Consider the following 25,592-nt stretch of genomic DNA (forward strand, 5'->3'; position numbering starts at 1 on the left):
GGCTTCTCATCTCTGAATCAGAGCTTTTGTGTTGAATGACCTTCAAGCAGATGTCCTAAGCAAAGGTACCAGGGAGAAGAAATGTCACAGAGTAAAGAGCCCCAGCATTGAAAAGAAGGTTTTTGAAAGAAACAACAGATGGCATCGAGTCTCCCCCAACTCCATGGTGAAGATACTTGGCAGCCAAAAGAACAGGGACAGAAGTGGGGCTGATTTCATTCCTCACTGTGCCTGACGCAAAAGAAAAAAAAAACCCAGTGTTTTTCTACTTTACTTTTACCAACTGCTTCCTGTGAATATGTTAAAAATCCTCCAGAACCAATTAAGGTCACCTCTGCATCTGGGACTCTCATTTTTTTAATTTCATTGGAACAAAACAAAATTCATATCCTAACTATGGTTTACGCCTATCCTCATTTCCCTCCTAAATAATCTGAGTTATTTTTGCAAATAAATAAACGTACACCAATTCTGTGATAACAAAAGAACATTTGGATTAAAGTGTGATGAATTACAAGACAGATGCTCTACCAAAGAGATGACCCTGAAAGCTTGTCCTTGGCAAAATGGATGTGTCCCTTAAAGCAGCCAATATCTTTATCCCTTATTTTCCATGTCCTTTCTGGCTCTGCATCTGTACTCCCATAACAGAGTGCAGAACCTAGTAGACCAGATATCTTGCAATCAGTGTAAACAGCCAATCTACATAACTCAGGGTTCTCACTCCTACACATACAACATACCCCACCCCTCAACCTGGACTCCGCCAAAAAAAGAAAAGAAAAACTGTTTTGTTTGGTTTTTTGCTCTTAATAGACAGTTTGGATCCCCAAATTATCTTTGCCTGTGTAGACACAGCCACCATCCACACCCTCGCTTGTGAACTACATGCTTTCTTTGCTTTTATTTCCAGAGCAATCTTGGTTTAAATGAAGAAAATGCCAGGTACTCTGGGATGGGAACAGGAGTACTCTGCAAGCACCTGCTCATGGCAGGCAACTGGAAAAATTTAACTCCAGGTTACAGACTCAGTTTGCAGATGAGCCAGTCATGAAACAAGAGGAGGCATGTGGAACATAGCTGTTTCACAATTTCCCCATGTCTGATACCAAATCTCAAAGTGTTATGCTCTTCCACGTACACCAGGCCCAAGACCCCTTAAGGGAATGTTGTCATAGCTACCATTTAAAAAATACCAAATACCTGATGACTGAAACGCATTTAAAGTCCTATCACCAAAACAAAAGTGTTTGTGTCTTTTTGCTATATGCAGCTATCATTGTTGTTTCTCTTTTAATTCATTCAAATGTGGATGGAGTCTTTTGCAATGAGTTTACTTGAATATGATTTATTTAACCTTTGCAAAGAAAAGAAACCATAACTCAGGAGACAAGAATGATGACTACCAGGATTACTATCCCTAAACTGGTATTTTTTTTTTAATCACAAAAGCACAAAGGACCCAGAGTCTCTGATAATGAACATAATATATGATTGCCATAAAAAAGTTCACTGTCCTTTCAATTTCAATTTACTCTACTATAAATCAGCGAACCACTTAATCAAATATTCTTCCACTTTAATTGTTTTATCTTGCTTTTATGTTAAATCTCACTGAGTTACTGCTGGCACCAGTCTTCACATTATAGAAAAAATGTCAGTGATTTGCCCATAATTAGTCTAAAACTCAAATACTGCATCTGAACATTAACCAGATTGGAGGAAGCCATCACTACTGTACTGGACCAGTAAAGCCAATTCAAGTTAAAAAGCACATTTGGATTAGGCCAGCTTTCCATCTATCTGTTGTCAAACTCAGGAATCAGGATCTCTGCTATTGAGCTACCTGCAAATTTTTAAAACAAGTCTTTTCTTCTTTTTTCTCATGGCTGTCTCCCAGATTGTCTTGAGAGAGCGTGTCTCTTCAATCGCTCAGCCCCAGAACTGTCCATTTAAGAAGCACAGACACTTGCCTGAACTGGCACAACAGTTCCCATGAGAAAATATGTCAACACAATATACTTTGTAAGTCTGAAGTCAAACTTCAGTGTTTTTAATGAAGGGTGCTTTCTTGGTATTGTAAAAGACAAGAAACTGTCCCTGGTGGATAATTTGGGTCTGTAAACAGAAAAGGAAAGAAAAATTGAATTCCATGTTATTGATTGAGAAACACCTTCCTGAAAAGGCCTACAGGGACAGCCTGATGTAAGCATTACTACTGAATCATTTAAACCAATAAACTTCTGAGAAAGGAGAGATCATAACAATGGCAACCGAGTTAAGCAGTAGTACTCTCTTTGCAATCAGACTGTGAGGTGGGGATAGAATGATTATTATTTGAATATGTCTTGGTCTCAGAAATGAGTGCTCAAGATCATTCATATGCTTGCCTTGCAGGTGCAGAATAGTCTAAAATAAACTGACCTCCAAACTTGTCCATTTGCTCCTTGACTATTCACCTAATAAATGACAATATTCCCAAATGCAAAGAGTGTTCTCCCACCCCTACTTGTTCTGGATTAAGCAATGGGAATGAGAAAAGCTGGTTCTAAATTCACTGTCATTAATTATTCTCTAACCATTTTGGGAAAGTAAAAACTCAGAATCCTAAAGCAAAAGGGAAGCATAGGGATTAGATACCTGATAGGGAATGCTCAGGTAAGGAAACTTCCTCTATTAAATGGAGGTCAGTTTGGCAACTTCTCTTAGAGTCTTAGTGAGCTGCCTATGGCATCAGAAGGTTAAATAACTGATCCAGGTCACACGATCAGTACTCAGGACTTGAACCCAGGTCTTAATATCTCAAAGGCTAGTCCTCTATCAACCATGTGCAGCTGCCTCTCTCCCAAAGCAAGGGCTAGAGAAAAAAATTACTATTACTATTTCAATATTTCAAGGTCCTGTGATTTCATCAGTTCAATTCACGCAGACATTCATTAGATGCTAAGTGCAAAGCACCTAGTCTCTGGGACTATAAGGATAAAAAAAAAAGTCTACTCTTAAGACCTAGCGCTCTAATATGGAATCATGTGTAATTAAATTTATTCCATATGAATACTCAAATCAATCAGTCAGTCAATAAACATGTATTAAGCACTTTCTATATGCCAAGAGCTGGGGATACAAAGAAAAAAAAAAGACATTCCCTGTTCTCAAGAAGCTTGAAATCTAGTGGGGGGGATAGCATACAAATAACTGTACACACAAAATAAATTGGAAATAATCAACAGAGAGAAGGCACTAGGATTAAGAGCAATTGGGAAAGGCTTCCTGTAGAAATCAGGATTTCAGGTGGGACATGGATACAAGGGTAAGCATTCCATGTATGGGGGACAGCCAATGAAAATTCCTGAAGTTGGGAGATGCAATAGTAAGTAAAAAGTTCAACATCATGAATTGTAAAATATGAGGGGAAATGGGTAGATGACTGGAAAGGTAGGATAGAAGCAGGTCATGAATAGCCAGAGGTGGTAAGGAGAAGGTCAGGGGCAGGAGTAATGATATAGTCAGTCCTCATTTTGACAGCTGAGTAGAAGATGGATTGGAGAGGGGAGAAACTTGTGGCTACTAAGTCAACCAGAAGATTATTGACACAGTCCAGTGTGAAGGAAGGCCTGTACTAGGGTGGCAATAGCATCAGAGGAGAGAAGGAAGCCTATGTGAGAGATGTTAGGGAGACTCTTAAGTCCTCCATATATCTTGATGGTCTTCAAGAGTTGCTGGAAGGACCAAAAGTTTCATCACCCTACAGCTAACTTGGTAATTAGTCTCTTCAAACCAGGCATGGGACTACTCCTAAGATAACAGAAACAGAGTCCATATCTTGGCCTGGTCTTGAGAAACAAAGCATTTTTACTATTTCCACATTAAGAGCAGCACAGTTTTCCACAAAATTTGAACAGTATAAAAAGTTTAAATTAAAAGTTAAAATTTAAATGGAGGAAAATGTAATAGTCATCCCTGAAAAAATAATTTAAAATATTAAAAATAATTTAAATATATTCTTTGAACCTTCTACAAAGGTGTATCAGTTTAGGGGGTCTAAGTCAGAGAAACACAAAAGATACCTGATAAATAATGGAAAAACCTCTAGACTGTGATTTTGAAATGACCATCGTATAGTTTATATTTCAATACACTGAAGATCTATAACTTTGTTAAGTGTGAGTATTTCCTCTTCTAATTAAGATCATGACCTCTCTATAACTTGGAAATCTTCATGATTCTGTGGCCAATTCAGTGATGAGCATCTCTGAATTTAATTAAGCTGCTCCTCGGACAAAATCTGTCACTGAGTTTGTATGTGCAAAGTTTTTGCAGGGAGACCTATGACATTTTCTGTTAGGACCCAAAGTCATTTCTGTGCCATGCTAAGGCATCAGAATAGAACTTTACTGAGGCTTAAAACAATCAAAATGTAACACATTTAAGAAAAAATAAGGTTTTTAGCGGTAGCATAGTGTACATATATGTATGTCATATAATAAACTTATTTACCAATAGTTTTCATTTATACAGTAGTTTGTAAAATGCTCTTGGGCCCTTTGAGATGAAAGGAATTATACAAACACAATGTGTTATTATATCAATTATTCTCATTTTCATACTTACCACATCAGAAAGGTGTGGTCAAACTATATTTATTATAGAGATGTAGTCATAATTATCACATCAGCGTGCATCTATAGAAAAGAAGCAAAATACATCCCATTAAAGAAAAAGCCTTTGCAGGACATTATTAATATTTCTGCTAATGGAATTTTCTGATTAACAACCATATATTATAATGTTTGAATAACTTTTAGAAAGATTAATTCCCATGCTCTATCCGAAGCAATATTTTTTCTGGCTGAAATTAGGCTTTAAAAACAAAGCGTCAGCAAAATGAACTGACTATTCCAGTTACGAGTTCCAGAAACTTCTAGTATGGGCAGTTAAAAGTGATTTAAGAAAGGCAAAAATCATTCTTTCACCAATGTATATGTTAAACCTGTAAATTGATATATCAAAACCCTGACCTGAATATAGCAATTTGTCTCTCTTTGCCTACTGTGGTATATTCCACAGCTGCCTCCCAGATAATGTACTGATTGTAACTTTCCTAATTTACACAGCCTTTAAGTCTAATCTCATGAGCCAGCCTAAAGGGTTTCTTCATCCATTGAAATGCCAGAATAATTGAAATTGTCTTCAGCAGACAGTCAGGCAATAATGAATATTTTACTCTGCTGATTGCATGTCAAGGTTACATATAGTACTGCAAACAGAAGTAATCCCAGGGCTCTTCCCAGTCAAGCTTTCCCAGTGCCTAGGAAGAACTAACCTTTGGCATGGGGTACAATACCTACAGCTTCCCCTTGCCCAGGATCCCACCAGTTAACTGACGCCCACCGAGCTTCTGAACACTGAAGAGCAGCCCAATTGCCAAAAGAACAATGCCCTCACTGGCTTCTCTAACTCTCAAGAGGCAGATTAAAGTCTGGGAAAGGTTCTGTTTGTCCAGTTTTCCTAGAGGAGCAGCAGCAGGAACAGTGGGCAGGGGTCTGGCTGCATGTGAGATTAAGAGGAATTACACAAGGAGTTAAGCAAAAGAAGCAGCAATAATGCAACCTGAGAAGATGTCAGCCTTGATAAGTTTTTCTTGTCCCTCTAAAATTTTTAGCATAAGCTCATCTAAAAACAGCAGCTGTGCATCAGACTGGTCACAATGCACTATTATTTTTTTTAAAGAGGGTCACAGGATACAACAGAATTGTAAGAAAGTCTAAACATTAACATAAGGAATTCTTTCTCTGCTTTGAGGTCAAATTTGTAATTCCCAATTAGTTGCTAACAGATTAATTAAAGCAATACATTCTAGATCAGAGCTGCCATGAGGAGAGGAGAAGATTCTTTGGGATACATAACTGACTCAATCTATCGCTTTCTCATGGTTGTGAACACCAAAGGAAAACTCTCAGGATGCCTCCGTCTTTCATTGCATCCTGACCCATGTTCTCTGCACCATGTGGGCTGGGGGGAAACAGGGGCATGTTCATTCTATTTCCCTTTGTTCTGCATCCCAGTCATTATAAATGTGCTTTCCCCCAACACCTCCACACGCTGCCCTCACTGCTCCTCTCCCCAAAATCATACCATTCCCTGACAATCCAGGCCTTTCCCTACCTTGAAAATTCCCCAGGGCCTTTCCAAAGTAACCCTACCTGCCTGCAATCACGTCTTCCTGTTCTTTGTTCTGCCCTACCTTGTGGCTCCACACTCACAGGCCACACAACTCTCGTGCAGTTAGGTTTTTCAGGTTTGCCCCTTTTGTTTTGACTTTCTATACATTTTCATGGTTCTGCATTTGCACATTAGGTTATAAGCTACTCCAGAGCAGTGACCAGGTCTTTTTGCATTCTTTGTAATTCCCCACAGCTCCTGGATCTCCTGGACTCTGAGTACAATGGAAACTAATTCCTTGTTGCTGGCTGCCTGAGCCACAGTTGAGAGAATTTTTCAAACAAAGTGGTAGAAGGTTAAAAGAATCAATCCTTAATTTAAAAAAGCACAAAACAATTTTTAAAACATTAGTCCTTCATTCAGGAGATGTTTTTAGGAAATATTTAATAGCCAATATGAATAAGAGAAATTTGTAAAACACTGAAATGATAATATCATGCACTTGCAACAGAGAATTAAAAGTCCATATAGAGGACCATGCACAAACACAGGTGGAAATGCTCCCATACCCTTATATTTGGTGCATCAAAGTGATAAATTTTCTTCACTGTACACTTGGTAAAATTAAGTCAGAGGAAAAGATAACAGCCTTGCTGAAATCATCATGCATTTGTCCACTATATGTTGTTAGCCTGGTATAATAACTGTCATTGCATGATGCATAAACACATTCCCTTTTAAATTCTATCAAGCATCTCAGGATTACAAAATTCTGACTAGAGGCTGGAATGGACAGCTGGTCACTCTATATCCAGCTCCACATTTCCCATCTCCAAGCAATTAAACCTGACCTGTTTATAGGTCCTGATACCCCATCAGGAGAACATGAGACCTCTTCAGTGCCATAGCCCCTGTTCCTGAGCAGCTGGTAGGATTAAATAAAAAGAAGATTTCATTCCCCTCAATACAATCATATTCTCCAAACACATGTCAACGAGTGGATGGTATAATTCTTCCTAGTTGATTAAGATGAATCATTCAACATTTTGTATGAATACTAGTGTCATGATATAAAATAATCTTGGAGAGGCAGGCCTCAGTTACTCTAAGATATTAATTATCCCAAATTAACACTTCTATCCTACTACCTTGCATACTATACAACCAATTTGATTTCTCCAAATTTGTGAGATATATAAAATCATTCTACATCCTTCGTTTATTCAGCCAGTAGATATGGTGCGTATTCAATGCTAGCCTAGATTAGCTAGATGTTCCCCTCAAAGTCTCTTTGATTTACTGCATGACCATGTGCCTTTGATTATTTATATTCCAATAGTTTCACGAAGTCTATGACAGGCAGCTACACTATAATACATTTATTTCAGATTTAGAAAACTTCAGCCAGCTGAGCAACATACCACTGTCAAGAATGAGAAATCTGCTTGCTGACCATACCAGATTGGCATCTAAAAATTGCCTGCAGGGTTCCTATGTCCACCCAAATGGCCATAAAGTTTCCATTTTATAGTTTAAGAAACAGAGAAATGCTAAAAGAAAATGATTTTAGTTTAATCCAACTAAAATCAATCATCCATAGCCAAGGTAATCTCAGCTTGCCTCCGTTACTTCAGAGCTCCCTGGGCAGGGATTGCTGATTGGACATACTCTCTGTGCTTTGGCACTGAAGCAAAACAGTACTGGGAAATGGTGGATTTTCACTTGTAAGTCTTCTTAGTTTGAAGAGGGAAGGGGGAATGATGTGTATGCACATGTTGCTAAGTATGCATTTGTGTCCATATATGTGTAGAGTTTGTCTTGATGTTGTACTGTGATGGAAGCCTAAGAAGGGGAAAGTAAGATGATTTTAATCACTGATGCAAATAGAAAAATCTGAAAGGGAATATATTTAAATTGTATATGTGTATTTATGCATACAGTTACTACAGTCTTTCAAAAGCAAATGGACAGTAACCACTATGGAAAGATACTCTTCAACTTACAAAACAGATTTTAGCTAGTAAATTGTAACAACTATTGTGAATTATTAACAATTTAAGTATCTACATGAGTATTTCAATGGATCCAGGATATTATCCATATGGGTATTTCCTCTACTAATGCAAAATGAGACCCAGCTATGCTTTCCCATCCTATATAATGTTTGTCCATGTCCTTCCATAAATTCCTTACATAGGAGAGCTAACTAACATCCTAAGGGCTTTACTCTAGTTCTTTTAACATTTCATAAATGCCAATTCAGCACTAGGGTTATCTCAGTACATGACTGGCTCACATACTTTTCTAGTTCTATGTGCTTATGATGATGTCACAACACTTCTAGAGCACAAGACATCACTAGTAATTATGCCATAGTCTTCTTACAGCCACCATGAGTCTTCCCTTTTTACTGTGGGTCAGATGCAATTTTGATTCTTCTAAGATCGTGATTTTCCATGATTTGTAGCTATATAGCATCAATGGGAGAATACTTGTATTAAAATGCAGACTTTTACAGAAGGAAGAAGCTTGGTATCATTGAAAAACTTGATCATTTCTCAAACGTGACTCCCCCAAAGCCTCTTGCTGTTCAGTTCTGGGTCCAGATCATATCCCATCTGTAGTACAAGTCCTAGGAACATATACTGATGGACAGACTTAGTAGATTTATCTGTCCCTCCATTGTGATAATCTGGGCAACATGCATTTTTTATTTGCTTTGTTTTTTAAATATGGATGGCTGGGTCAATGTCTTTCAAATTATTGTAGGTCTCCTTGAGGAGGTCCTACAACAATACAGAACTGGATGTAATTAGCATATTCTAGAGAATTCCACCACTGATGAGGAATTACTATTGTAGGGGGTCTTACACACGATAGCCTCCATGGCACTTGCTAGCAGGTTAGGTTAGAATGCCTATATGATGTGTTGCCTGACACTAATCCTAAGTATACCATTGAACAAAGTTGTGTCTAATAGCATCTTGCATGACCAAAAAGTGGGAGAGACTTATTTGATAAAAGCTTTAAAGGCTGCATTTTGATCTTTGAAAGTTCATGCTTTTTTTTTTTTTAAATAAAAAAGGCAACAGTAATGCTTGCTACACCTGTCTATCAGCTATGACACTGTGAAGATGTGCTCTGCTACAGAAAATAGTCTACAAAAACCTGCCTATTCCCTTCTCACGTTTTATCAGACATGTTGCAGGTATGGCTGATGTCTTCTTGGTCACTCTTTTTTGGGGGGATGTGTATGAAGGGGGATAAAAATACCAACTGAATTTTTCCACCCTTTTTTAATCTTCCCCTCTTTAAAAAGTTTTGAAAATCAGTCCTTGAGTGCCTATAGACACCTATCACCTCTAGAATGAATTTCTTGTGTGCTTGATCAGGAGTAGAGTGATACAGTGGAAAGAGCTCTAGACCTGGGTTCAAATAATGCCTCTGACACTTGTTACCTCTGTGACTTGGGGAAGTAATCTAATATTTTCCTCACCTTTAAAAATGCGAGTTAAACTAGATAACCTCTAAGAATCCTTCCAACTATCTATGATCATATGATATGATACTATGATATGATATCTATGATATGATACTATGAACTTTACCTTCTTAAGTGTCATTGCTATTTAATGCCTCACATAGCACTTTGGATACTATTCCACATTAGCTAACTAGGATAAAACTTGTCAGAGATAATTTTGTCTTAAGAATCTATGTGCTATACTGTCAGATGTGGTCACTTACTCAGATGTTTGTACTTAATAATCATTATAACAATGGGATGAGAGTTCAATCTGGACCCTAGGAATGACTGATGTAATTTTTAAATAAAGAGTATACCGGATATATACAATAAAATATTCTTGGCAGCACTTTTTATGGTAGCAAAGAATGGGTTTAAAAAAATGAAAGACCATTAACTGACCAAACAAATAAGTAACAAGAAATTATCAAGCCATGAAAAATAACAAATATGAGGAATTTAGAGAAGTATGGGAAGATTCACATGATACAACGTGACATCTACAGAATCAGGAAAGATAAAATATTATCATTATCCATGATAATAAAGATGTAAACCAAAACAACAAGAAAACTACTAAGTGCTATATAATTATAACCAAACTTGGCTCTTGAGAAAATAGGAGAAAAAGTACCTCCTTCTTTTCTTTGAAGAAGATGGAAGGAAATGGGTGCTGCAAATACTATCAGACATCACTAATATGACTTTCTTTTGCTTAATTGTCATTTTCTTAATCTTTCTTATAAAGTTGGTTGTTGTCCTTCATTTTCGAAGAGGACCAAAATGACATCACCATGATAAAGTGAAGTTTCAGTGTGTCCCACTGTGGCTGATCAGATCAATGTGAGCTCTACCACAGGTTGGGCGCAGATAGTCCATATGAATTTTGGGGGTAGATACTCCAAATTTGCACTTCCTGTGTTTACTTCATCCTGTCTCAATTCTGCTTTGCTCATAGAGCACAGGACCCTTTCTGATGTGGGCATGTCTTGCTGAGCAGTACTGTGCCATTGTCTCTCATGTTGCCCAGTCAAATCCAAAGTTCTTGAGGGAGACCTTACAAGGTTCCCTAGGAAGAGAAGGGTAAGGCTCATATTCCAAATTAAATGTGGGATTAAAAAAAAAAAAGCAACAATTTAAAAAAATACATTTTTTAGCAGACTATCTCAAACTTCCCAAATCAGATTACTGTTATAGAACCAGAAACTATTTCAGAGTTATAGATTTCACTGGGAATTTGAAACTAGAGTAACGCAAGTCCAATAGCTCGTTTCAGTTTCTTTAATTATCTGACTGACTCTATTTACTTTACAACCAAATAAAATTTATTTGTAATAACTGAAAAAAACACAAAATGACATGAGTATGCTGAATAAGTTTCTTTAGGGTTGCTCAGTTTTAATAGGGGAGGCAATGGACTGATCTAGTCTACATTTAAATCTTGCTTCAAGAGACTATTACTCTGAGCAAGTCTCATCTCTCTAAGTCTCATTTTCCTCATCTGAAAAATGGGATTAGTAATAACACCTCCCGTAAAGCATGATCATGAAGTCATGGTTATCAAATGAGATAAGGTTTGTAAAGATAACTAAGACCAAGAGGGCACTCTGAATATCCAGTTAGACACATAGTGGATTGGTAGCTAAACAAACATGTCCCCAAAGCATTTGTAATAAACAAAACTATACACCTCTAACCAGTCAGCCTTTTAAATATTCTTTCTCATTCAGTTTTTAAGTGGAACTATTTTTCCCCCTGCAGGTATGGATAACTTCTACCATAAAATTCTAAATCTATAACAAGAAGATACAGAAAAGAAAATACCACTGGCAGAAATCTTTACAATATGTAGAAGTAGTAACAGCCCTTCCTCAGATCTAGTCTAGTGCTTACCAAGAAGGGCAAGCATTTTGTATTTTTCCTAATTGTTCAGTGCTGCTTTATTCCGGTTAGTCGCAGCTTAAAAGCTAATTTGCTCTAGACTTACTCTTGCTCTGGCTTTGTTGTTCACTGAGGTAGAGCGTAATTTTCTGACTCTTCCCAACTCCTCGGTTTGAGACAATAATCCACTCTGTCTCCTTTTAATTAAAGCAAATAGCCCAGACTCACAAAAGCAGTTCAGAAAGGCCTTAGTCTCCTCATTCCCTCAGTGCAAGGAGCTAATTGATTTCCAAATGATAATGGTGTTTACATTAGAAAGCCAAACGCCTAGTATTTAGTCCTCTGCTCTCCTTAAACCTTCCTAGTCTCATGAATATCAAATGGCTAAAACTCTTCCATTGTGGCTGACGCCTCCTAATGGGTAGGGTCTCGGGGCCCCAAAATATTTAACAAGCTAATTGAGTGATTTCTAATTTTCATGCTAGGCTTTTAAACTATGGTTTGATACCAGCAAGCAGTTTCTCTGGGAATTTGGGAAGACTGCTGTTGTTTTTGTTGCTGTAAGCCTTGATGTTTTACCTACATTCCCATAGTCCTACTGTGAGGAGTAAGGGCCTAAAGGCAACACTGGAAGGAACCTCCTCTGAGTGCTGAGTTTTCAGGGTGAGTGGAAAAGATCACAAGGATTACATTTTTACAGGAAAGAATGAAAGTTTATGGACTCGCTGAAAAATTGTGGAAGACAATTACAAACGGGAAAACTTGTCAAAGTAAGAGCATTATTCACTGCAATTTATGAGAAATTATTTCTGTATATGACACTTAGCCATCTCTACTAGTCGTATTCCTGTTCTCATCAGAAGCCAAAGACACAGAGACTAAGAGCTTAGTACTGGACATTTCTTTCCCATAAGCTTTTGTAAGATCATGGCATTAAAAGTCTTGGCAGTCAATTTCAAATATTATTGAAACTAGGCTGTCCTTCAAAGCCATAAGTTGTTACCACCTCTATGAAGCCTTCCCAAAATTCCCTACTAAGAATTCTTTCTCCTCAAATTTCTCATTGTATTTTTAAGGACCTCTCCTTGGCAGCATCATACAGTAGAAAGAGTTTTAGCCACAAGAAGCCTGGGCATGAATTCCAGTTCTGGCAAGTCTCTTAGGATCAGTTTCCTCATCATTTCAATACTTGTAGTACCTCCTTCAGAGGACTGATGTGAGGATCTAGTAAGATAATTATGAATTTGCAAACTTTAATTTGTATTACACTTATCTGTTTGTATTTGTCATTTCCTTCAAGGGATCCTAGCTTCCTTGTGGGTAGGTACTATTTCTGATTTTTTTTTTCTTTGTGTCCCTAGCACATTGTAATAAAAGACCCTAATAAATTCATTTATCTACTCATTTATTATTGAACTGGATTGGAATATTTATCTTTCATCATTTCCTGAGACTTGGATAGACAGAGCTTTTGCAATTTTGGAGATTTACTTCTTCCTAACAATCTCTGAGGTGAAAGAATCCTGATAAGAACTCAAACACATTTACATGGTTTCTTATCCAAGAAAAAAAAAGGCAGAACTTCGGGTTTTCAGAAATTAGAAGGTTTTCAGGGACTACATTTTCTATACATTCCTGAGCTCTGTAAAGTGTTCAAACAATCCAAAAAGGGAGGGGAAGAAACTCCTTTTATATAATCACTTTCCCAGTAATTAAAACAGTAAGTAATTTCTCCCATAATTAAAAAAATGTTAGCTCATTGGCACACACATTCATCCTAATGCCGTATTTAGCAAATAGTGTCATTTAAAGACATAGCACTTTGGGCTCACTAGTCACCTTCTTATCAAGAAAAGGATTGCAGCAGGAACAGGGTTTTTTCTTTTGATTCTCAACCCAATTTTCAGTCATTCTTTCTTTAAGCCACTATGGTACTTTACCATTTCTAATACACTGTCTGGCTTGTTGATACTTTCTTAGTATACACATTGTTTTATACTCTGAAGTCTCCAAACCTGCCATCTGCTGAAGTGTTTCAATCATAAACTGACATTATGACATAACTGACATTCTTATATAGCACTTTAAGATTTTCAAAGTTCTTTACAATATATAACCTCACTTGATCCTCTACCCGTTTTACACGTGAAGAAACTGAGACTGGAAAACAGAAATGTGCCCACATAGTTACACAACAGTTAGGAAATTTCCAGATCTCCTCTGGCACCAAGGCTAGTGGTTCTTGCTACCACATCATAAGCAGATAGATAAGATTTAACATAGTGGGTAGGGTAAGAAAAAGGTACTTCTTTGATCATAGAATTTTAGTGTCAAGGGGTTTTAGGTATCATTTATTACAAACTCTTTATTTTACAGATGAAGAAATTAAAACCCAGGGACACTAAGTGGGTTATATTCACAAAGGTAGTAATAGGCAGATCCTAGATTGGAAATCAAATCTGTTGATTTGGGAAAGTGGGAAAATCTCATCTTTTTCCCACTGCATTCCATAATGCAGTTTTCAGAGATACAACCACACAGCATTTAGTTACCTAGCAATGTTATGCCTGGGCTTTGAAATTAAACTTTGGATGTTTGGAAATGTGACTTTCAGTATTTAAGGAGAAAAAATATAATGTACATAAGACAACATTTCTAATCTAACAACCTTGAATTCTAAGGGATTGTCCAAATTCTTAGGATAAATTAGAATTTTATAGTACTTATTTAAAATTAGAAGATCATTACGTAGGTGTTAGAAATCTAAAAAAAAAAAACTTTCATTGCAGTAATGCCTCATGATGGTATTTGTGCATTGTACATTAAAACGTTAAATTATGCTTTGTACTGTATAAAACACAAGTAACTGTCTTGCCCTCAAAGGGAATAATAATAAGAACAAGACATTAAGGACTTTTGCATAATTCACTAAAAAAGGAATTAAATTAAGAGTCCTGAATTCAAATCCCAGATTTGGCCCTCACTAGCTGTGAGCTCATCTTCGGTCATTTAACCTCTCTGGGTCTCAGTTTCTCCACTTGTGAAACTAGTAAATAATACTTATTACCTACCTCAAAGTAGTTCTGAGCAAATTGCTTTGAAAAACCTTAAAAACACACTAACATATGCTATTATTTTAATGTCTAATCTTCTGCCTCTGGTAGGTGAGAATAAAACTATTGTACAAACCTGAGGCTTGTCCACAAGGTCATATTTTTATTTAAAGAAGGACATGAGAATGGAACAGCTCTAAAGGTAGCTGTGATCTAACTGGAATGGAGAAATTATTAGTAGAAGTGCAACCTCATAATAAATTCACCAACAACTCAGTAAAGGAAGGCAAGGAAAGAAGGGAGGAAGAAGAGGATAAATAAAATGTAGAGCTAAAAATCACAGCACGTCATGTTTCCAAAGGGAAAATTTAGGAGAAGTAAACATCAGTATCAATGCTTTTAAGAGACTTGGAAACTAAAAAGCAATTTTCATAAACTTTAAAATACAGCTCTAAATATTATAAAGCTTAAGCCCTCCCATACAAAGGGAAGTCTCCTTTGAAAGAGTTCCAGAAAACCATGAAATGCTGTTGATAAGGCTGTGCCAATTTGTAAAGCTTGCTACAATCTCAGGCTCACTGGGTTTTTTTTTTTCTTTTTCTTCCCTTTTTTTCCTCCTTTAAAATAATTCACTGAGCTTTGTGAGTCAGTGAGCCCACAATGACAACAACAACAACAAAAAGTCTTTTCTGAAGCTAAAACATCTTTTTTCCTCCAACAAGGGCAACGTGTAGCTGAAGCATTTGATTTATTCTGTGGAAATAATGTCAAAGTGGCATTTGCGAAGCCAGATAAAGGATTTTTGACGGAAAGCTCCTAGTAGGGAAATGTAAGCAAACTCACCAAGTTTTCCCTGCCTTTATCAAACCATTGTATTCAGGATTAATTATAGGTTTGCCTGAGCTTCACACTTCATCAGAATGTTTATCTGCCAAGATGGACTTGGCTGATTAGATTTTTTTTTTAATGAAATTTTTTGGTAGAGGTTTACTTTTCCTACTTAACAACTGTTTTAACCCATTTTTCCTCTGTCTTGACCAATTATGCCAAATTAAGCCTATAGTTATATGGTTAAAAGACCTACTTTTTTAAAATGCTAAAGTACTGAGAATTTTATATTTGGTTGTCATTGTAATAATGATGGCTTACACATTTATGGAACATCTTTTACAAATCTAACATGTTCCTTTCCTAATCATAGGACAGGATCGTCTCATATACCCCTAAAAGCATCTTTTTGAAAAATAACGTCTAGTAGAACAAAAGCATAGAATCTCTACATTAGCACTGAAGAAAGGGAAATTTTAAATTCTACCCCACTCAGCCAACATATTATAATTATCCTAGGGAGAACCAGGAGCTATTCTTTCATCAAGAGTTCCTTTTTTTTCTTTTCAATAAAGCAATAAATTAGGATACAGGTACTGCAGCTTGCAAAAAGGAGTAACGTGAACTATGAACGTTCCTTTTCAGACCAAAAAAAAAGACGATCCCATGATACCATGGAACGTCTGTTAATTCTTCACTTTATAGCAACTACAGCAAATTCATCAAAATAAAATGAGTGTTGGTCTGTCTTTTCAATACCATTCATCACATTCCATGCTACTCCATCGTTACCTAGAACACCAGCTAGTCCCATGGAAAGTGAACTTAGTGCAAGAGTTCAGTCAATCTCTATGAAAGTATCTGCTTCCAGGCAGAACTCATATATATGGTTATAAAAAAATACTCTACCTGTCCAAAGTATTGTAGCTTGGATTGCAACCTGTCTTTACTATAAACCAAAAATGTCTTATGTTTATAGATGTAGAACCAGAAATAAACTGAGAGATCCCATATACACCAGAGATGTCAAAGACGTACGCTGTGGGCCTACTCCCCAAGAACAGCCATAGCCAAATTAAAATGCAATTTGAAAATATGTAACAAAATAAAAATACAGTAAAACATAGATTTCATTACATCTTAGAACTAGGTTTAGTGGCCCATGTTTCCATTTGAGTTTCCACAGCACTAATTTAGACAGTCTCTTCACTTTACAAATGAGCCTGAGGTCTGGAGAAATGAACCAACGTAACCAAGATTGTAAAGGTAGTAAAAATCAGAAACTAGCCTTGAACCCAGCTCATCTCATTCCAAATTAAAAATTCTTATATATATATATATATGTAGATGTAGGGACAGACATATATATGTTTATGTGTATGTTAGGTAGATAGATATACACACATATTCGTGTGTGTAATTTTCTTAGTCTCTTCCCTCTTCGTATAATTACTATACATTTGTGTGTCAATACTTGCACAAAGACCAGAAAATCTGCATGTGATCTTACCACACATGAGGATCCACTGACAGCTAACTGAAAGATCCCACAACTTCCGACAAGGCATATTCAAAAGAAAAGCTCACAGAAGGGGTTTTCAAAGATGCAGCTAGACACAGACTCACCACTGCCTAGACTTTTATCAGATTCTATGCTTAAAATATCAAGCAGTTATAGCATAGCCTAAAGTATGACTTTTTTACCCCCTAGGACACTCACAAGAACAGAAAATACAAACACAGATACACAAGGAAAGCCACTCAGGTAAACCACACTCCTCAGAATGGCATTCCTTTGCCACAGAGATGCCACCCAGCTCTCTTCCCTGATTCCTAAATATAACAGCTGAATCACCAAAGTCCTATGAGTTGGTCTAAATACCATTCCAGAAGTTACATTTGTCCTCAGTATTATTTGCCACCTTTTGATAGCCCCAGAGTAAGGACAGAGCACTGTGGCATGGTAGCTTCCTATTAGGGGAGGCCCAGACTTAAATCCTGCCTCACATTTTCTAGCGGTATAACCATGGGCACATCACTCAATCTGAGTCTCAGTTTTCTCATTTTTAAAGCGGAAATAATAATATCCATACCACTAACCTTACAAGGTTGTTAATATCAAATGAAATAATTTATATTAAGTGCTTTGCAAAACTTAAAGAACTATATAAATGTCAGTTATAATCACCAAGAATAATGGCTTTATTGGTATTGTGGCTGGTAGCTACTGCCTTTTTACCCCTTATATAAATTGCTCTGCCTTCTGATATGTGGTCACAGGAGAGCTAGTTATATGGGAAGAAAAAGATCCCTAATGTTTTTGGTGTGGGTATTATTCTGATCCAGGAAAACGGCAATTCCTCCATATTTATGAATTGGTAAGACCAAGAAAATTCATCATCTGTTAACTGTCCGGTGCTAAGCTTGCTAGCATTTATCTAGACTGGGCTTAGGATAACAGAAACATAGTGTGCCCTTTTCTTTAGGCACTTAGTGTAGCCCCAGCACTTAGCAAATTCCTGGTATATAAGAGGTTGCTTAATAGTGCTTATTTATTGTGAACTTCCCCAGGCCTATGAAGGATGGTTAAAGTAACCAAAAAGGCGAATCTTGGAGGAGAGAAGTCCTAAAGAACATCAGATAGTGGTCTTCAAGTGTTTTGATGTTTTTGTCATATGAAAGAGAAATAAGGCTTTTTCTGCTTGGCTTCAGAAGATAAAATTAGAGGATTTCAGCTATCACTCCAGCTCCTAGGGGGTTCAACCTCAAGTCTCCCAAATGTAGGTTAAAAGGTCCTGAGCTCCCATATAATCATTCAAGACAACAACACAGATACTGGGTATGAGAGAGAATTATTATATGCACACACACACACACACACACACACACACACACACACACACACTCAAATAGCTCATAAGCTCTTCCGTGAAGGAACTGAACTTAGTACTGCCACTGATGCAACTCTTTTGACATTCTGGTGAATCCCCAAAGAGTTCTACAGTCACCCTCAGATTGAGCACCACTCTGTAGTTTAAATTACCCCAGAAACAAAAGACATTTGGGGGTTACCCCAAGCATATTTGCTTCTGTCACATTCTTCTTCAAGAATACTACGGATGCACCAACTGCTGCCATCTCTTGGACTGCAAAAGTCAACTCCCAAGAACTCCAGTCTCTTACCTCTGCTCAGAAAACCCTGGGGGAATACATCAAAATCCTATGTGTTGTTGCCCCAAGGCAAGCTCTTGCAGGGAAAAACTGTAAGTAGGCACAGGACTCCTGTCACTCTTCCCCCACTCTGCTGCGTGGACTATCTTCTGAACAGGATAAAAGTCAAAATGAGCAAAAGGGAAAAGGCTGGGCTTTCCTTTACAGGCCGACACAAATAGTATTTCCTATAATAAGACTGTCTTCCTGAATTCCATCCAGCCTATTATCTGGGAGAGAGCCCCAGTCTCTAAAACCCAGTCAGGTATCCTCTTAGCAAGGCACCAGTGAGCACTGTCTATACTGTCCAAGGAGAGGTCCATCTCAAATGCCTCCAAACAAAAGCTTATCTCAACAAAATCACTGATATTTCACCAGTCAGAAGCCCCTGATCAGAACCAAAAGTTCTTGATCAACAGTCCACCACCATCTTGAATAAGCACATATGAATATAGAGAGTAAATACAAGCTAACATTGAGGAGGAAGAAGAATATTGCTAGCTAAAGACATTCTGTGAGAGACAGTAAACTGCAAAGGGAGCTAGAGATTCTGGGAGACAGAAGTAAAGAGGAAACACATTCCAGGCACTAGGTTAGGAGATGAAATACTGGGTACAGGGAACCACAAGTAGGCCAGTTAGTCTAGAACATAAAAAACCTGAGCAGGAGTAATGTGAGATCATCCTAGAAAGATAGGTCAGAGCCAGATTATCAAGGCCTTTAAATACCAGAGGAATTGGTAGTTTATCCTAGAGGTAGCCTCTGTTTCTACCCTTTATCCCATGCACTTCCCTAATTCTTCCAACTAGGAAAAGAATGGCACTCCCCTAATTGGGGTACATCTGAAAGACAACTCAGAGATCAATATTTAAATACATGTGAAATCCAAGGAGAGGCATTTCTATTGCCTCTGGTTATGCTATTTCTTGCTTTAAATTTAATTCATTGTTTTCGTTTTTCTTTAGTCTCTGGTAATGAACGCCCTATTATTTGTGAGGCTGAACTTTATATGTGTTCTACACCTGTTAGAATGTGACAACCTAGTGTTTACCTAGTGGCATCAAGCAAAGACTATCTTTATTTTTTTCTATGTAACCCTAGCACTTGGCACAGTGGCTTGTACTCACTAAGAGCTTAATTTTTTTTAATTCACTCAATCAATCATTCATATAATTTGCCTTAGCAGTGATAGGCAGTCTCCATTTAAAATACAAGGCAGTGGGCTTCCCTTAAATCCGTGGCTTAGGTGAATGCATTTTCTTAGGCTCAGAGGCAGCCAAAGTTTATCTCATAAGATATTGTAGCACCTGCTCTCCTCAGTCCTCAGTGGTTGCTACTTTTTTCTTCATTACTGAATTACAGAATAAACAGGAATCTTTAAACCTATGCATTGGCAGGTTTGGAATTTCTTTTTTTCAAAGTACTTTTATTTCTGTCTGGAGATTATATCACCTGAGCTCTACTCCCTTTTTTATGACTTTGGCATGTGTATCTCTGGTGAGTAATGGAACATGAGGAGAAAGGAAAGAGATTCTGTTTTCTATAAAGATCTTTGGTTTAAACCATTTTTAGGTCAATGCATAAGCAAAGCCCAGGATAGATGGCATAAAATGTAAATGGAGAAAAAGGGCACAGCTACTGAGGAAGCCACCACCAGGACTGGATAGTTAGATCAAACTAGGTAGAAACAGGGGGAGCTAGGTGGCACAGTGGATAGAGTGCTGGGCCTGGAGTCAGGAAGACTCATCTTCCTGAGTTCCAATGTGGCCTCTGACTCTTACTAGCTCTATGATCCTGGGCAAGTCACTTAACCCTGTTTGCCTCAGTTACCTAATCTATAAAATGAGCTAGAGAAGGAAATGGCAAACCACTTTAGGATCTTTGCCAAGAAAACCCATGAAGATGTTTTCTCCCATTCATTTTAATTCTTCTATGCAACATAAGGTGAAAATGTATTTAATAAGAATGAATGTATGGAACCTATATAAGACTGTACACCATCTCAGGGAGGGAAAAGAGAACATAGGGAAAGGAGAGGGAAAAAATCTAAGATATATGGAAGCAATTGTAGAAAACAATTGTAGAAATTGTAGAAAAACTATAGAAATTTTTTCTATAATTGTAGAAAAAACTGTAGAAAATTTGTAAAAACAAAGTAATTAATAAAAAAAAAAGTGTTTCTACATACAACTGAGAAATAAGATATACAGGCAATGGGGTATAGAAATCTATCTTGCCCTACAAGAAAATAGAGGGAATGAGGATAGGAGAAGGAAGGGATATGATAGGAAGGAAGGCAGATTGGGGGAAGTAGTAATCAGAATGCATGCTGTCGGGGTGGGTGGAGGGGAGAGATGGGGAGAAAATTCGGAACTCAAAATGTTGTGGAAGTGTCTGTTGAAAACTGAAAATAAATAAATTTAAAATTTTTAAAAAACTTTAATTCTAAAAAAAAGAGAAAAGAAAAGAAAACCCATGAAGAGTCAGAATGGCTGAAAATGACTGAACAACAACAAAAAAGTGGAAACTCACCAGTGATGCAGTGACCAGGCTGAGGAAGCTCCTAGGTCTTGCTAATTTAAGTAATTTTTCTTATTAAATGGATGCTAAACAATCATTTCTGTGTTGCTGAAAGACTAAACATGATGTTAGTGCCCCCTAAATATTAGTGCCCTGGAGCCAAATCCTACCTTAGTTATGGCTCTACTCGAAGGAGTCTAAGGTAAACATTTGTTGGACCCTTGAATGGAGTTCTAAGTAGCCAAACTGGGCCTGATAACGCACATAAGTTGTTATCATAGTCAACATTTACTAAGTCACTTTCTATGTATATAGTCACTGTGCTAAGTCTCTTATAGGAAACAAAAGAAAGAAAAAGAAATCGTCCTGTACTGAAGTCACAATACAACTGGGAAGATAAGAGATAAGTACGAGGAGAAAAATGGAAAGAAACGTCATTATATGTGGCCAGTGGGTAGAGCAAACAAAAAGTATTGAAGAAGTGCTTCTCTCTGGGGCAGAAAGGAAGCTAGGGTCTTCTTACCTGAGGCTGGAAGATCTATCATCACGAAAGGACAAACTGAGGCCCCTCTCCCAATCGTTGAAGCCAACAATACATTTGTGCCCCAATGATCTGGCTACTTCAAGCCTTATGCATTTTTTAAACTATCAAAATAACAGAATCCCCCCAATTGATAAATGGTCAAAGGATATGAACAGGCAATTTTCAGAAGGAGAAATTAAAGATATCTATAATCATATGAAAAAATGCTCTAAATCACTATTGATTAGAGAGATGCAAATCAAAACAACTCTGAGGTACCACATCACACCTATAAGATTGGCAAACATGACAGAACAAGAAAATGATAAATGCTGGAGAGGATGTGGGAGAGTTGGAACACATTCATTGTTGGTGGAGCTGCGAGCACATCCAATCATTCTGGAGAGCAATTTGGAACTATGCCCAAAGGGCTACAAAAATGTGCATACCCTTTGACCCAGCAATATCACTACTAGGACTGTATCCCCAAGAGATCATAAAAATGGGAAAGGGTCCCACATGTACAAAAATATTTATAGCAGCACTCTTTGTAGTTGCCAAAAACTGGAAGTCAAGGGGATGTCCATCAATTTGGGGAATGGCTGAATAAATTATGGTATATGAATGTAATGGAGTACTATTGTGCCATAAGAAATGATAAACAAGAAGACTTCAGAGAGGCCTGGAAGGACTTATATGACCTGATGCTGAGTGAAAGGAGCAGAACCAGGAGAACTTTGTGCACAGCAACGACCACAGTGTGCAAGAGTTTTTTCTGGTAGACTTGGAATTTTGTAATAATGCAAGAACTTCTTAAAAAAAATAATAAAATCCCAATGATGGTTCTCTAAGGCAAAATGCCTTCCACACTCAGAGAAAGAAATATGGAAGTCATTTGCAGAATGTAGCAGATCATGTTTGTGTATGTGTATGTGTTTGTGTATCATGTTTTGATTTGTTATATGATTTCTTCCATTTATTTTAGTCCAACTACATAGCATGACTATAGTGAAAATGTACTCAATAGGAAAGTATATGTAGAACCTATACAGAACTGTATGCAGTCATGGGGAGGGAGGGGGGTAGTGGGGGGTAAGTGTGGGGGGGATAAAATCTCAATTGTATGGCAGTGATTGTTAAACATTAAAAAATAATTTAAAAAAAATAAATAAATATAACACTAAAAAAAAAAAAAAAAATAACAGAATCCTAGAATGACAGTGCTGGATGTTTTAAAAATCAACTTCCCTCTCACATTCAGTCATATCATTGTGTATGTGAGAAAAAGACAAAATGTGAGGTTCCTGGTCTTGGAAAGGAGAAAGCTATAAGGGCTATACTAATCCAAGACAAGCAGTGGATAAGGCATTACTAGACATATAAAATGACTCACTTATTGTAAGAATGAAAGAAAGTACTCCTAAAAGAAAAAAATGGAGGCCTACCAACCTACCTCAAGTTACTGAGCCACTGTTGGAAAATCACATAAAGTCCTTCAGTAAAAGAAAAGCATTATCATGTAAGAGAAAGAACAGAGGCCTGAAAATCAGTTCATAACCAGCCACTAACTATGTGACTTTGGATTAAATAATTTTTAAGATTCATTTCTGCTTCAAAAAATTCTATATACAGGAGCAATAAAGTTTTTTGGTAAAAGAGTGAAACATAAATTGAAAGAAGGTGATTCATATGGAAGAGATTTTTAAATTCCCCCAGGATTGAGTTTTAACATCAAATTATGTTAAAAATCATTATGAAAAAGCAAATGTCTCCACATTTTACAGAAAGGTTTAAGTGTGAACTATAAAAAGAATTAGGTTTAGAGAATTATCTTTGGCCCCAGAATAACAAAAAAAAAAATATCAGTAAACACCAATTTATAATGAAAATTAGGAGAAATCTGATTATAGTCAACTGGATTTGCTAACTTTTAGAACTCTGACCCCCACAGATAAAAGCTTTGTTATTCAGACTGGCCCTATGATAGGGAAGTACTTTCAAACTACTCTCAAATGTTTGCTTTTTCTTTAATATCCTCTCAAAATCATGTAGACAAACAATCTAAAGAGGAAAAATACCTTAGATTAGAGCTGCAAATAAGAGCCAAAATCAGGACAGTGTTTGCCTATAAACTATTTTGAACCCAGAGTGGAAAAACAGGGAATAGGATGGATCTGAACCCCACTTGTAGCAACATACAAGGATTCTTTCCCTACAAAAATGTTAACACTTCTTTCTAGGCCCAGTTTCCTCACATCAATAAATCCAATACATCAAATATTTAATAAGTATCTACCTTGCTAATTGCTAGAGAAAATACAAATGTTAGACACCTTCAAAGAGCATGCATACAGTCAATTAAGGGTATAAATCACTTGTACAGATAGCTATGACATAAAATATCATATGCCAAATGCAATATATAGTTGAAAAAGCAAAGTGCTGTGTAAAACCTGAGGTTGAAGGTCATCTCTATGGGGGTTGGGAAAGCATAAAGGGTAGACAGACAAAGTAAGGCCTTGAAATGGGCTAATGAGAGCCATAAGGAGCTATATGAGGGTGGTGGCAGCAGGAATAGAGTAGGGCACGGCTTCAAGGGATGCTGAAGTGATGGAATTAATAAGAACTGATAACTAATCAGATATAATAGGTAAGGATGTGAGAAGAGTCAAAGAAAAACTCAAGGTCTAGAATATGTGAACTAGGTAAATGGTAGACTCAAAAGGAGGGAGAGGTTTAGAGGGAAAAATAAAGAGCTCAGTTTGGACCTAAAGACTTTGAAATGCTGGTAGGACATCAAGTTGGAGATGTCCTCCGGTGGTTGAACTAGATGGTTTCTAAGGACCCTTCCAATTCTAAAACTCTGATTATTTAAAAAAAAAAAAACAAAAAAAAAAACAAGCAAACAAACTTGAGACAAACATTTTCCTTAGAGGACTCATTAATTCAATGTTTGTACTTTAAATGAAATAAAAAGACAAATAGATGTGAGGTTTCCACTCAAGGATCTTAAAATCTAGTAGGGGAGATAAAAACGTACACAAATAACTAATATAAAATAAAATGCCTTTTTTTTTAATACAGAAAAGAAAGTGCTACAGGAATTCTAGAAAAGAAGATCATTTCTGACCAGAGGAATCAGGGCAGCAATCAGGAAGTCAATAAGAACTTATCAAGTCCCTACTACGTGCCATGCGCTGTGTGTGTGTTCATCCTTCATTGCCGAAGAAGACCATGCCATCAGAGAAATAATGACATGACTTGCACTTGACTTTGTTTTGAGTGAGGGAGGGCTGTGCAGGTCACCAGCCTCACTTCTCCTCCAGAGCCATCTGAATCCAGTGACCAGTGAATCCAATGATATTCATCAGGATGGCTGGAGATGACCCAGGATGAGGCAATTGAGGTTAAGTGACTTGCCCAAGGTCACATAGCTAGTGAGTGTCAAGTGTCTGAGGTGACATTTGAACTCAGGTCCTCCTGACTCCTCTACAGGTACTCTATCCACTGCACCACCTAGCTGCTCCACCACGCACTGTGCTAAGCCCTAGAGATACCAAAAGAAAAAAAGGCAAAAAACAGTCCCTGCCCTCAAAAAGTTCATGGTCAAATGAGGAGACAACCCACAAACAACTATGTACAAACAAGATAAAGATGGGATAAATTGTAGATAATTATCTGCAGATTATCTGCAGAGGCAGTTGACTGTGCAGTGACTACAGGACTGGGTCTAATGTCAGGAAGACTTGTATTCAAATCCAGCTTCAAATATTTACTGGCTATGTAACTCTGGGCAAGTGACTTAACCTCTGTTTGCCTCAGTTACCTCAACTGTAAAATGGAGATTATAATAGCACCAGGTGGTTGTAAGATCAAATGAAATAATGTT

General features: G+C 37.2%; 1 long non-coding RNA gene across 1 annotated transcript; it reads right to left on the reverse strand.

Annotated features, from left to right (window-relative positions):
- Positions 1-2,019: 2,019 nt before the first annotated feature.
- LOC140533539 (uncharacterized) lies at positions 2,020-13,593 on the reverse strand. Its single transcript, XR_011976961.1, has 3 exons — positions 13,510-13,593; positions 4,612-4,682; positions 2,020-2,118 (listed from the first exon to the last, which is right to left on the reverse strand). It is a non-coding gene; the product is annotated as an uncharacterized lncRNA (long non-coding RNA).
- Between the last annotated feature and the right edge of the window lie 11,999 nt (positions 13,594-25,592).

Source organism: Notamacropus eugenii, chromosome 3, assembly GCF_028372415.1.
Source record: "Notamacropus eugenii isolate mMacEug1 chromosome 3, mMacEug1.pri_v2, whole genome shotgun sequence".
In the NCBI taxonomy this organism is placed as follows: domain Eukaryota; kingdom Metazoa; phylum Chordata; class Mammalia; order Diprotodontia; family Macropodidae; genus Notamacropus; species Notamacropus eugenii.